This window comes from Triticum aestivum, chromosome 7B, assembly GCF_018294505.1.
Source record: "Triticum aestivum cultivar Chinese Spring chromosome 7B, IWGSC CS RefSeq v2.1, whole genome shotgun sequence".
Taxonomy (NCBI): Eukaryota; Viridiplantae; Streptophyta; class Magnoliopsida; order Poales; family Poaceae; genus Triticum; species Triticum aestivum.
In genome coordinates, this window is record NC_057813.1 from 638,760,544 (window position 1) to 638,774,527 (window position 13,984).

The following is a 13,984-nucleotide window of genomic DNA, read 5'->3' on the forward strand; positions in this document are numbered from 1 at the left end:
GCTCGTTGCCGCCCAGGTGCCTTCCTTCCCCGACGTCGGCGGCGCCGGCGCAAACCCTAGATCTGGGATCGGGACTTGCGCTGGTGCCCCGGGTCGTGGGCCGGGTCCCTCTGGTCGGTGACGGGCCGTGTGGGCCTGGGCCGGTCCCTTCGTTGGATTCTGCGGTTGACTTCCCCCCCCCCTCGTGTCTTCGTCTGTTGGGCCTAGGCCGGCCCAGCTGCGCCCGTCTCCCCCCTCGGCCCTTTCGAACGAGCCCGGCCTGGCTGGCTCCGGCTATTTATGGGTCCGGAAGGGGTCGGTTCCCCCTTTTCTAGGGTTTCCTGCTTCCGCTGCTGACCTGCGACGGCGCCGCTTCCCTATTCGCCGCTTTGTCAGATCCAAGCCTCCCCCTCCCCTCCTTCTCCCTTTCGCGTCGGTGGCGGCGATGGACCGCTCCCGCGGGTCTTCCAGTGAGGCTGTCTCCGGCCTCAAGCGGGGGCGGGACGGTTCTGGCGACGCCGCTGCAGATCTGGAGTATGAGGCGTCGCTCCGCACCAAGCTCCAGGCCTCGCGGTCGGAGGCGGGCGCCGCATCGCCGCGTGCGTCTGGATCCGGGCCGGTGGCTCCTCCGCCCCTGGCGACCGCTGCTCCGGTGCCTGTGGTTGACCCTTCGGAACAGGCGGCGCGGCGGAGCCGGGCGGGATCTTCGGGCCCCTCCTCGTCTCCTTCCTCGCTGGCTCCCATGTGGTGGCTCCGGGGCCCCTGCCCGGCGTCCGGTCGGTCCTGCGGCGGGGCGTGGTGCTGGTGCGGGTGCCGTCGGTGGTCCCCCTGGTGATGGCATCCTCCCTCCGCCGCCTTCTCGTGGCGCGAATCGCAATCCCTCTCACTCCCAGGTCTCCAATCCCATCCTCACCTGCTTCGCGTGTCATCGCCCTGGCCACTTCTAGTCTCGATGCGAGAATCCTCCATTCTGCCTCATTTGTAGGGAGGATGGACACCTAACGATGGACTGTCAAAGTAGGATCAAGCCCCCCTCCTTCGTCCACTATGGGACTGGCCTCCCTGGCTGCTCCTTTTTTGCCATGGACAAGGAAGTCCCCGCAGCTGCTCCCATTCCCTCCTTGTCTAGTGTGGGTGTCATATCTGTTCAAGACAAGCGCATCTCTCCGCAAGCCCTCTTGGATGAACTTCGTATGTGGGATGAAGGTGGTTGGGACTGGCAGATCCGCCAACTTTCTGATTTTGAGTTTGCGGCCACTTTCCCCTCTAAAGAGAGTCTACGCATGATGTCTTCCTGTACCAGTTTCACTCTCCCTGTGAATCAACTTGTAGTTTCGGTCAAAGCTGCTTCCAACGGATCTAAGAACATCTCTCCTCTATCTGATGTCTGGGTGCTCATTGATGATGTGCCTCCTAGCTTGCGCACTGCGTCCTTCTTGATGGCCTTTGGGGTGCTAATCGGGAAACCTATTAAGGTTGATCTTGCTTCGCTGTCTGTTCTTGGCCCTGCTCGCCTTCGTGTGTGGTGCGTGGATCCGATCTGCATCCGTGGTTCTGTTGATGTTTTCCCGGCGGCTGGTGGCTATCGTCTTCGTGTTCGGGTGGAAGGTGCTCCTGGCTCGGCCGCTCCTCCTCCCCCTCCTCCTCCCCCGGCTTCGGGTGATGATGACAAGAGCAGGGAGGGCGGGGGGGGGGGGTCCTGAGGACTCGCTGAATGGTACGGACCCCCGCTTCACCCAGTCTGCGTGGGATGGGCTCTCTCCTGCTGAGCAGGAGCTGATGAAGGATTGTGCTCCGGCTTCGGCGGGAGGTGGGGTTCAGGGCTCGGTGCCTGGTGTGGTGGCTGGTCCTGCGGCCGTGGCTGCTTCGAAGGGCACCCCCTTGTCGGGGGCGTGCTCCAACATGCCCGTGCGCCCCACCTCCCCCTCACTGTCCGGCATTGAAGATCTACCTCCAGTGGGACCTTCGGCGGCCAAGAAAAGGAAGAAGTCCTCGGTGAAGAAGTTCTCCGCGAAGAGCCGGGCCTTGGGGGACTCCAGGCAGTCGGCGGCTGGGCTCTGTCGCCGTTTGGAGGCGGACCTGGGGGCGGCATCGGGCCCGTCTTCGGCGGCGGCTTCTCCTGGTCGGGCTCCTCCGGTCCCTGTGCGCTCTCCTGCCTCGACCGCTCGCAAGAGTGGGCGCGTCTCCAACAGTGGCGAGCGCGTGGTGGATCGGGTGGCTCGGTGTGCGGCGGCGCGTGATCTCCCTCCCTCAGGTTCGGGTTCACCCCCATCTCCTTCTCCCTCTTTGGCTCAGTCTCCTGTTAGGCTAGTTTTACCCTCCCATTCCGATGAGCATCTTATTTCGATATTAGCTGATGTGGGGATATGTTTAGACGCTAGCGTGGGTTCCCCCTCCTCTCTGTTGCAGTTGATACGTGCTAATGAACGTGCTCAGGCTGATATCGCCAAGGCCAAGGAGGCCGGTGCTGGGATGGCTGCCCCTCTGGTTGTGGCCGGAGGGGAACCGGACAAGGCTGCTAGGGGGCAGCTGCCTCCGGTGCAGAAACGCGGGGCCGGGAAACGTGCTAAAACCTGCAAGGCTCCGTGCAGGTCGAGCTTGAGAATTAAAAACCTTTCCCTGAGATGAAGGCATTATTTTGGAACATTAGAGGGTTCTGCGCTAGGGGGTGCAGAGACCAATTGAAGGACTTAATGCGCGCTGAAAGAATTGATTTTATTGGGCTTGTTGAGACTCTTAAACCTTCCTTTTCTCCTTCTGAACTTTCGGCCATTGCTGGGATTGATAGATTTAGGTGGAATTCTATGGCCTCCGTTGGTCAGTCCGGCGGCTTTCTTCTGGGTACCAATAATGATACCTTTGATTTTGTGGCTTTTGATCATGGTGTATACTGGGCTAGTATGGTAGTTTCCCTTCGTTCCAACAACACCCTCCTCGAACTTATGGTAGTCTATGGTCCGGCTGATCACTCCTTGTCACAAATTTTCTTGGATGAGATTTTTACTAAAATTGATGCCTGCCAATTACCTCTCTTGATTGGGGGTGATTTTAATCTGCTTCGGTATCCTTCTGATAAGAGTTCTTCCAATTTCTCCTGGGTGCTGGCCGAGGCATTTAATGCTTTCATCAGGGATACGGCTATTCGTGAAATCCCGAGGGTTGGGGCCCGCTTCACATGGACCAACCGTCAGACTTGTCCTATTCGTTCGGTTCTTGATAGAGTTTTTATCTGTCCTGCTTGGGATGGCCTTTTTCCTCGTTGCTCACTTCGGGCCCTCCCCATCGTTGGCTCCGATCACGCTCCTCTTATCCTTGACGATGGTCTCTGCCCCAGTGGATGCCAAAGATTTCAATTTGATGCGTCCTGGCTTTTAGTGGAGGGGTTCCCTAATATGCTGGCTCAGAAGATCTTGGGTTTTCTTACCTCCCCCCACCGCTCCTTTGGCCCTATGGATGACTGGCATTATGTCTCGTACTCCCTGCGCAAGTTTCTTAGGGGTTGGGCCAAGAACCACTTTGCTAAGGCGAGGCGCGACAAAACTAGGCTGAGTGCTCAAATTAGTGCCCTTGACTTCCGTGCGGACAATGGTGGGCTCTCGGCTGCTGAGTGGCAAGTTCGATATGGCCTTGAGAAGGAGCTTCTGGCTATTCATCGCCAAGAGGAAGTGTATTGGAAGCAAAGGGGTACGATTAATTAGACTCTTAAGGGTGATTCTCCCACGGCTTACTTTTTCGCCATTGCGAATGGCAGACGGCGTAGATGTCTGATTAACAGTCTCATTATTGATGGCGTTAGGGTTTCGGAACCGCCGATCATTCTCCGACATGTAGTGCGGTTCTTCTCTAACCTGCTTTCGGCTAAACCAGACCTCGGATTCGCGCTGGCCCCGGGCTTTTGGGCTCCCCTTGATAGGATTTCTCATGCTGATAATGAGCTTCTGTTGATTCCCCCTTCTGAGGAGGAAATTTTTGATACTATCCGGACGGCTAATTCTAATGCGGCTTCAGGCCCTGATGGTTTCTCCATTCCGTTCTTTCGACAGTTTTGGCCCCAACTAGGTCTAATCTCTGCAGTCATCCAAGGGTATTGGCTGGGATCGGTTGACATCTCTAGACTTAACTATGCGGTTCTCTCCCTCATCCCTAAGGTCAAGGGTGCGGATATGATCTCTCAGTTTAGGCCGATTGCTTTAATCAATAACTTCGCCAAGATGCCTGCTAAGGGCATGGCCACTAGGCTATCTCCCATTGCACATCGGACCATTAGCCCTTTCCAGTCTGCTTTCATCAAAGGGAGGTTCATTTTGGACGGGGTTCTTTGCTTACATGAGATTGTTCATGACCTGCGGGTGCGAGGGACAAAGGCTGTGGTCCTTAAACTTGACTTTGAAAAGGCTTGTGACTCGGTTAGCTGGAACTTCCTTCGGCAAGTCCTTTTGGCTAAGGGCTTTGAGGAGCCTATTATGCATCACTTGATGCAATTGGTTTCTGGGGGGCACACGGCTGTGGCTGTCAATGGCCAAATTAGCCAGTTTTTTGCTAATGGTAGGGGCCTCAGGCAAGGGGACCCAGCATCTCCTTTACTTTTCAACTTTGTGGCTGATGCTTTATCTCGCATTCTTTCCCGAGCTGCCTTGGCTGGTCATATTACTCCGGTGAGCTCTCATCTCATCCCTAATGGCATCTCTCATCTCTAATATGCGGATGATACTATCATTCTGATGGAGCTCAATGAAAATAGCCTCACCAATCTGAAATTCCTTCTGCTCTGTTTTGAAGCGCTCTCAGGTCTTAAAATCAATTTCTCTAAGAGTGAGGTTGTAGTGACTGGGGTCTCGGACATGGAGGCGCAGCGGGTGGCCCATCTTCTGAATTGTTCTCTTGGATCCTTCCCTCTCAAATATCTAGGCCTCCCCATTTCCCCGCTTAAACTTTTGGCTAAAGATTTCGCTCCGGTGGTTACCAAAGTTGGCAACAGAGTTCTACCTTGGCGAGGGAGATACAACACGCAAGCGGGCAAGGTCGCCCTTACTAACTCATGTCTTTCTTCGCTTCCTATGTTCTTGATGGGATTCTATCTTCTCTCTAATGGGGTTCATACTGGTTTTGACAAGCATAGGGGTGCTTTCTATTGGAACGCAGCGGACAATAAACGTAAGTACAGGATGGTCAGATGGGACATTATATGTCGCCCCAAGGCCAAAGGGGGCCTGGGCATAATTAATACGCGAGTTATGAATAATTTTCTTATGATCAAATGGTGGTGGAAGATTATGACTCTTGAGGAACTGCCACCCTGGCTCTCTATCCTAAAAGCTAAATATTTCCCCTCCTCGAGTCCTATGTTCGCGCCGGCTGCGGGTGGGTCGCAATTTTGGCATCAACTGGTTAAAGTCCGCCCGATTTTTTGGTCTCTTGTCAAATTTGTAGTTAGGAACGGTAAGTCTACTCGGTTTTGGCTTGATTGGTGGGTCGAGGACTCCACGCTGGCTGTTGCGTTTCCGGTTCTATTTTCTTATTGCGATGATGCTGAGGTTTCTATCTCTGAGCTCTTGGCTAGGGGTTGGGTTCTAGATTTTCATCGTTCTCTTTCTCCTGAAGAGTTGGAAGATTGGCAGCGCCTTACTGCTTGCTTCCCCTTGCTCTCGGAGGAAGAGGATGCCGTGGTGTGGCCCCTTCCTCTTCGGGGCGTTTTTCGGTTAAATCAGCTTACTCCAAGCTCATCCCTGGGGGGCGCCCGGTCAAGTTCAAGCATATCTGGTCGGCTCGAATTCCTCCTAAGGTCAAGATATTTCTCTGGCAAGCTGTTCGGGGTAAGCTTCCGGCGGCCGATCAGATTAAGAAAAGAAACGGGCCGGGGTCCGACAGATGTGTGCTATGTGGGGCACTGGAGAACACTGATCATATTTTCTTTCACTGCTCCTTAGCTAAACTTATGTGGTGTTGCATCAGACTTTGGTTGCATGTAAATTGGTCCCCTTCCTCCTTTGAAGACTTGAGGCACTGTGTCAATCTTCTTTCTGACCATTCAAAAAGAGTTTTCTTAGTTGGATGGGCTCCAATTGGCTGGTCTTTGTGGACTACTAGGAATAAGTTCTCGATTGAACATATATTTCCGGCTAATCCTGTCAATTGCTTATTTAAAGCCAATGGTTTCTTGCAGCAGTGGAGATTATTGACTAAAGAAGGGGACCTCCAGGCTTTCGACGCCATGCTATCCAAGATGAAATCTACGGCATCTGGCCTTCTTCGGCTTTCTTTGAGGACGGCTTCCTGACTGCCCTTTTGGTGTCTAGTTTAGGTTGGCCTGCGTGCCATGTGAGACCGCTGGCCTTGTAATGCTACTTTATCCTCCTTGGTGTGCTACTTTGCTGGGTTGCTGGTTGTTGGTGATATACTCTGCCTGGTGGCTTTATCTATAAAGTCGGGCTCTCGCCTTTTCTCTAAAAAAAAGGGAGCATGGAACCGGTGGCGGCAGTTGGATGCTAGGAGCTTGTTGAAATAGTCCACCATGAGGAAAACGACAATATCGAGTATGCTCAAATTGACTGGTCTAAACTATATGTGAGCTCCTCCTTGACCCGATTTCTTCTTCTCTACTGAAAGACTGCATAGTTGTAGATTTACTCCCCTCCCTCCTCCTTAGATGACTGATTATATTATGGAAGCATGGGGATGGATGTTTTGAAAATGCGCAGAATACTTTCTTCTTTAATTATTTTTCCACATGTGACATCCCTTTTATCCTGCTGGAAAATAGATAGCATCATTTTGTTGGTCGCAAGATAAGCTTTCCTGTTTATTGGATCAGTATAGATTGATTCTGAAATTCTTAGTATAATGTTGCAAATGCAAGCTCGAATGATTTTGTATAATTTTTCTTTGGCTGGTGATTCTGCTATCTCCATCTGAAACTGGTTATGATATACTCCCTCCGTTCCAAAATAGATGACCTAACTTTGTACTAAATTAGTACAAAGTTAGGTCATCTATTTTAGAACGGAGGGAGTACATATTGGTTTGTCAAAGAAAAATCATTAGAGGGATCATGATAGGGTATATGCAATTGCGTTTGATAGTCTTTCTTTTACTCTACATCAGTGAAATATAAAATTAAGGAATTATATATTCTCGTTTGCATTATTAATTGGGCTAGGGCTTGATGAAAGATAAAGCCATACGAAGATTTTCCTTGATGTAGTCTGGGTGAGTTCGTTATATACTTTGGGTTCTGGGTTTAGGGAGTTGGACTTGTCTCTTCATTAGCGTTTTGTGTCCTCACCAAAGGTCAGTGGCCTCCAGTTTTTCTTTTTGTGTGTGTCACCGAACAGTTGTAGTACCTGCCATGGGTTCCAACAGCAGCAAAACAACTCGTGTGTAGTATCAACTAGAGAGGTACTTCCTCTGTCCCAAAATATAAGAACGTTTTTAACACTACACTAGTGTCAAAAACATTCTTATATTATGGGACGGAGGGAGTACTATACAAATTAGATTCCTCATATTTTCTCACTTTGGCTTCACACACAATGCAATAATGCATCATGCTCAGCTAAGGTGATTATCAACTTATCCTTCTGTAGAAAGTGCATTATATATGTATATTACAAATTCCCTCATAGGTCATTATCCGTTTTATATGATGTTCTTAATCTACAAGCACTGAGTTTTTTCCTTTAAAGATTATGAAACCTATTCCTCATTTTATTCCAACATTTAGTCTGTTGATTACTTATGATAATAGATTACATGCAATCATCAGTCAGTACAACAGTATAGATAATTAGTTATGCCAGGTTGTTGAATTTCTCTCTCCTTTGGCCAATATAAAACATGATGCATGTCATGTTAATACAGAGGGAAGGTTTAGACTCTTTCTCAACATGAACTCAGGCACACCTATAGCGACAGAGACCACGCTGGTTTGCGTTAAGTAGACGATATGCAGGAAGCGATGATCTTATATGTTCCTCGAGTTTATTACTCCTAGATGCATATATGTGGACATCTCCTTTTTTGCCAGATTGCTATTTGAAGTTTGCAACCTTATAGATTGCTCTATATATGGCAGCAAATAGTTTGTATTTTAGCGCCTTAGTTGTGAATTCATTTTAAAAGTATTCTAACTGATATTCTAACGTCGTCATGTAGAATGGACATGATCCCGCCCCCTGGGAATTGCATGCTGCAGTAAAGTAATTTGGTCAACCATATTCGGTGTTCGGCGGAGTCCTTGGTCATTTCTTTGATCAGCTCCTTCTCAGGTGATTTCTTCTACCTTTTCTACTATTGATTTAACAGCTAATGCATTGTTATTGGTTTTTGTTTTTACCCGCTAATCTACACCATGAGCATATCCCACTACTGATTTAACAATTCATGCATTACTGATTTAACAATTCATGCATTACTGGTTTTCTTTCTTACCTGCTACTGTTCACTATGCCTCAAATGTAGTGTTGTTTTGTTGCTCAAAGGGGATGACATTGCTCAAAGGCGAGCATACATGACCGTGTTGAAGGAGTTTTGCCCTCTGTCTGTGCCTCAACTGTCGATGATGCCTCTCTATGCTATCACTCCAATGTTCTTCTTATTTTGTTTATTCAGCGAATGTTGGATTAGACAAGATTTATTCATGTTGGATCAGTACAACTATGGACTATTTTGCAGTCTTTTATTTAAGCTTTGAAATGAGAGAATTGGATGCTGGGTTTGACAATCCTGAAGTTGATTTTCTCGAATTGAGGAGCTCAAAACGCATACCCGCTACCTGGAAAATTCAAATATCGAAAACGACAGGGCTTAAGCAGAAATACAAAGTTTTCACCATACACCCATATTCCATAACACTCTGACTTTCATTTTTCATCTCACTCCCAGTTTGCATACTCAGTTTTTTCCAGAACACCGCTCTTGTTCAAACTTGTGGAGTTTTCCTACTGCTCCAACTACAGGAAGGCGTTCATCAATCCCAAAATTGATAACGAGCAACTTACACACGTATGATGTATAGCCTGTATTATTACAACTAGTTCACTTGAACAACTTGTACAGAGTAACAGCAGCTGATCCAACGAGCTGAAATGCTCGCTTCAATTGGACTGGAAACAGAAGTCATCTGAGATCTACCCATCTACTATATACATTCAAATCACGCACAACCCAACTTACCCACCCAATCCATCTAAACAAAAAGCTCAAAAAGAAAAAGAAAAATACTCCTCTTGGTTGTCACCCTCACGCAGTGCCCAAACATCCATATCGAGCTCCTCGCACAATGCTGACTGTAAAGGGTCCTCCGCCTCCATGCTCGCGCCCCACCTTGATTCTGCTTTCAGTTTCTGCTTGGGGCCTACAGATTGATGCCTAAAAAGATAAATCAACATTTCTGTATGCCAGCAAATGACAAGTACTGCACCATAGTGACAGACAAAAACAAACCTATGAAGAATAGCCATCCATACTTGAATTCCAATATGGAAGTGCTCCATCGCTAGCGCTGCTAGGTTATTCGAACTAGCTCTGCACCATCAAAAAATATGTAAAGTGGAAACTGGCATTAACTTGAGACAAGAAAGATATTAATGGCGAATTGCACAACCAAGGGTCTTCTTGGTGTGCTGCTTCTCATGCCATTGAAAAATATTTGTTACGAAAAGCTGTAGGCTTTTATACAAATAGTACAAGTATGCCTAAACAAGTCTCTTGTTGTGCTGCTTCTCATGCCATTGAATAAGACAGTTGTTACAAAACACGGTAGGCATTTGTACCAACATTAATAATACCAACAGTAGGCATTTGTACCAACATTTGTAATATGGTGCCTTTATCAGGAAAAAAAATGTAATATGCTGCCAAGCATTCATACATCAGAACCTAAAGCTGGCAGATGCATGGTAAACTTGGACAAGAAAAGGAAGTGATGAAAATATGAGATACTTACCCTCAAAACATGGTTGATCTGAGATTGAATAAACCTAGCCTTCAGCTCCTTAACTTTCGCACACAAGTCAGCCATACTATCATTGTTAACAAGCCTGTCCCAGGAAGTTCATTGTGTTACTTACAGTTGAACATTGATAAAGCTGCCAGCTGCTAGAGGGACTCTTCAAATAGCGCTGATATTCACACAACAGAATTTCCAAACATAAAGGTATTTGTTTATCTCTAATTTTGAATTGACACTTGTGCTGTATTTTTTTTCTCTCCTCTATGTTGAGCTAATCCATGCTATCATGTTATTAATGTGTATCGGACCATCTACCTTGCATATACCACAACAAGCAAAATAATTGGCTTTTAACGATGGAGGAACGTTCCCCATTTAAAGACCTAACAAACATTGCTGACGATGGGACTTCAGGCTCCATGAGTATTTGCTCATGATAGTAAGAAAGCACCGACCGGTAAAGAAGGATGGTATGCCCGAATATCAGATGAGAAGAAAGCTGGCGTATCCCGACACCAAAAGAAATCTGCAGCAGCTCTGACTATTAATGTCAATGAACCACCAGCATCTTCTTTGCTAGGGTCTGTTGACCCTACCCCTTTTAAAGATGTAACAAACATATCGACAAATGGTAATTCAACACACATGTTTTTCCTTTTACTCCTATACTACATACAGGTGATAACTCTAGTGGGCTGCAAACCCCACTGTTGTTGATGAACCTTTGCCACAAACGTGAAGGAAAGAGTGGTCAAGGATGGTATGCCTGCCACACCTGGAGAAGCTGCGAATATCCTGCCAACATTGCTGACAATGGGCCTTCAGGCTCCACGAGTCTCTATAGGATGCATAAGCACGAATTTAGGGGTTGGCATGTACTCCCTCCGTAAACTAATATAAGAGTGTTTAGAGGGAGTAAAAGTTAAAGATTCGGTTGTGCTAATTCTCAGTCGACTGAGAATTACTCAAGTCTTAGTCGACCGAGTTACGTGGCATTTGTTCGCTATCACGGCCCTAACTACACGATCGATCGTTTGTTCGTATCTTTCCTTCTGGGCTTTTCGTTTCTTCCTGGGCCGTTGTTTCATTCATGTACTTGGGCTTCTATGTGATTATTGTTGGTCCCGTGAGCAGTGATGCCATTGCTTTTTTTTCTGTTTTTCCTTTTTGATCGAGAGGGTCGTGTGACCCCTTTTGGCCTTTTTTTTATTATTATGAACGACTTTTGCAATGTTTAGGTTTGAGTAGTGGTATAAACTTCACTTACCTAGTATTTATTTGCTTTAATTGTTTTTTATTTTCCATTTGTTTTAATTTTAATTTAGTCATTTTGTTTTTTATTTTATTTATCAACCCATCCGGTGATCGCGTGCAATTAAGGGTGGGTGGGTTATTTGTCTTTTTTTGTTTTGCCTTTTCTAAATCTTTGTCAACTCGCTGACCGTTATATGGATTTTGTTGTTCTCCTGTTTTTGTAAAAAAAATTGTTTCTATTTTCTTTTTTTTCTTATGTCACTTTTATTTTCTCCTTTTAGTTTATTTTTATTTTTCTTATTTTATTGATACTTTTTTGGAGCACGGCTTAAAAACGTGCATTATGCTAATTCTGAATGACTATTGTCTAACGCATATCTAAGTCCTTCACACGTCAAATGAAATGTAATAAGTCTTGTGCTTTCTTCCAGTGGGCATTATGGTTTTTCGTGTGGCACGTCTGCTTTGTTCTATTTTCACGTGCATGCGGTGTCGGTCCGTGGGGTTTTCGAATCATTTCTTTTTTTTTGGCGGTAGGTTTTTTGATGTGTATGCAAGTTACATGTTTTGGATGTATGTGTGTGATAATATTGTCTTTTCTAGTTTTTTTAGGGGTGGATGCTCAAATAAATGTACGTGTAATAGCTCGTGTCCACTAACTTAGCAACACTAATGGTTGCTTTTTTTTGTTATTGTCCCATCGCCTGAGAAAAACACACAAATATGATTCATTCCATAGGGAATAAATGCATTTTTTTGTCCCCAGGAGAAAAAAAGTCTCTTTTCTATAGTTGCATGTCTAGCTCTATATATGCAACTGCAAGTGTCCCCCACCCCTGCGACTGCAATTGCATGTCTTAAGCATGCCTGCAAGTCTATGGTGTTTTATTGAGGGACGGGAAAGTTGTAGGCTTGTTGCTAAGCATGCAACTTCACATGTCACCCCAACTACAAGTTCATGTCTTCAACGTGACTACAACTCACTGGTTTTTTACTGGAGGTAGGGGTAGTTGCATATATGCCACTAGCGGCGCAACTGCAAAGTGTCACCTCAGGCTGCAACTTTATGTCTTCAATGCTACAACAATTCAGTGGTGTTTGTCGGGGAAGGGGGCAATTGCATATCTACCACTAGGCATGCAACTACAAGTGTCGCTCCAGTTGCAACATGTCTTCAATGCGATTGCAACTCAGTGGTGTTTTGTCTGTGGATGGGGCAGTAGCATGTGTGCGCCACTAGCCACACGACTGCAAGTGTCAGCCTTGACTGCGACTACATGTAGTCAACACAACTGCAACTATGTGGTGTTTTTATCGGGAGGGATAGTTTCATGTCTGCCACTAGGCATGTAACTGCAAGTGTTGCCCCAATAGCAAATATGTCGTGTTTTTTGTGGAGGAAGGAAAGTTCCATGTCTGCCACTAGGGACGCATGCAACTACAAGTGTCACCCCCGACTACAATTGCTTCTCTATAATGCAACTACAATTCTGTGGTGTTTTGTCAGGATGGATTGTTGCATGTCTACCACCAGGCATGCAATTTTAAGTGTTGCCACCGACTACAACTCTGTGATGTTTTTGTCCGGAAAGTGAGGGTGGTTGCATATGTGTCACTAGGCACGCAACTGCAAGTGTCACCCCTCACTGCAACTCTGATGTATTTTCTAGGAATCGAAGTTGCATGTCCATCACTAGGCATGCAATTGCAAGTATTGCTCCTGACTGCAACTGCATGTCTTCAATGTGACTGCAACTCTATGTTGTTCTGTTGGGAAGGGCCAGTTGCATGTCTGTTACTAGGCATGCAACTACAAATGTTGCCCACGTCTGCAACTATATGATGTTTCTTGTTGGGGAGAGGGGGCAGTTGCATGTCTGCCACTAGGCGCACAACTGCAAGTGTCGCCCCTGACTGCAACTCTAAGTTGTTTTCTAGGAGTGGTAGTTGCATGTCCATCCCTAGGCATGCAAGTGCAAGTATTGCCCCCGACTATAACTTCATGTCTTCAACGTGACTGCAACTTTGTGGTGTTTTTCAGGAAGGGGTAGTTGCATGTCTGCCAGTAGGCATGCAACTGCAAGTCTTGCCTCCGACTGCAACCTTGTGATGTTTTTCTCGGGGTGAGTGGACAGCTTTTTGCCACTAGGCACGCAACTGCAAGTGTCTCACCTGACTGCAAGTCTGTGGTATTTTGTCAGGAGGGGCAGTTGCATGTCTACCAGTAGGCATGCAACTACAAGTGTTGCCTCCCACTGTAACTATGTGGTGTTTTTGTCCGAGGGAGGGGGTAGTTGCATATTTGCCACTAGGCACACAACAATTGACTACAACCGCACATTTTCCAATGTGACTTCAACTCAGTAGTGGTTCGTCGGTGAAGGGGAGGGTTGCATGTCCTCCACTAGACACACAACGGCGTATGTCGACATGAACTCCAACTGCATGTCTTCAGCACAACTACAACTTTGTGTGGGGGTGGGGGTGGGGGGGGGGGTAAATGAGGTGGGGGTGTTGTATGCCCTTTTTTATTCAGTTTCATGTTAACCCTTGACACGCAACTTCCCTCGGTGGCGGCCGGTTGCATCTCATACATGCAAGGGGAACGCTAAAAATTAGTCGACTGAGACTTTACGACCTGTATTCAGTCCCTGATGTGTTTTCTTTTTCAAAACACACTAGGCCTTTCCGATCTGAGAGGCTGGCAGCAGCATAGTATGCCTTCCGCTACGTGGGTTGTGAGTTGTGTGTTGTGGTTTGCGGCCCGTTCTTTTGTGCTTTTCTATTTTTATATTGTCATAG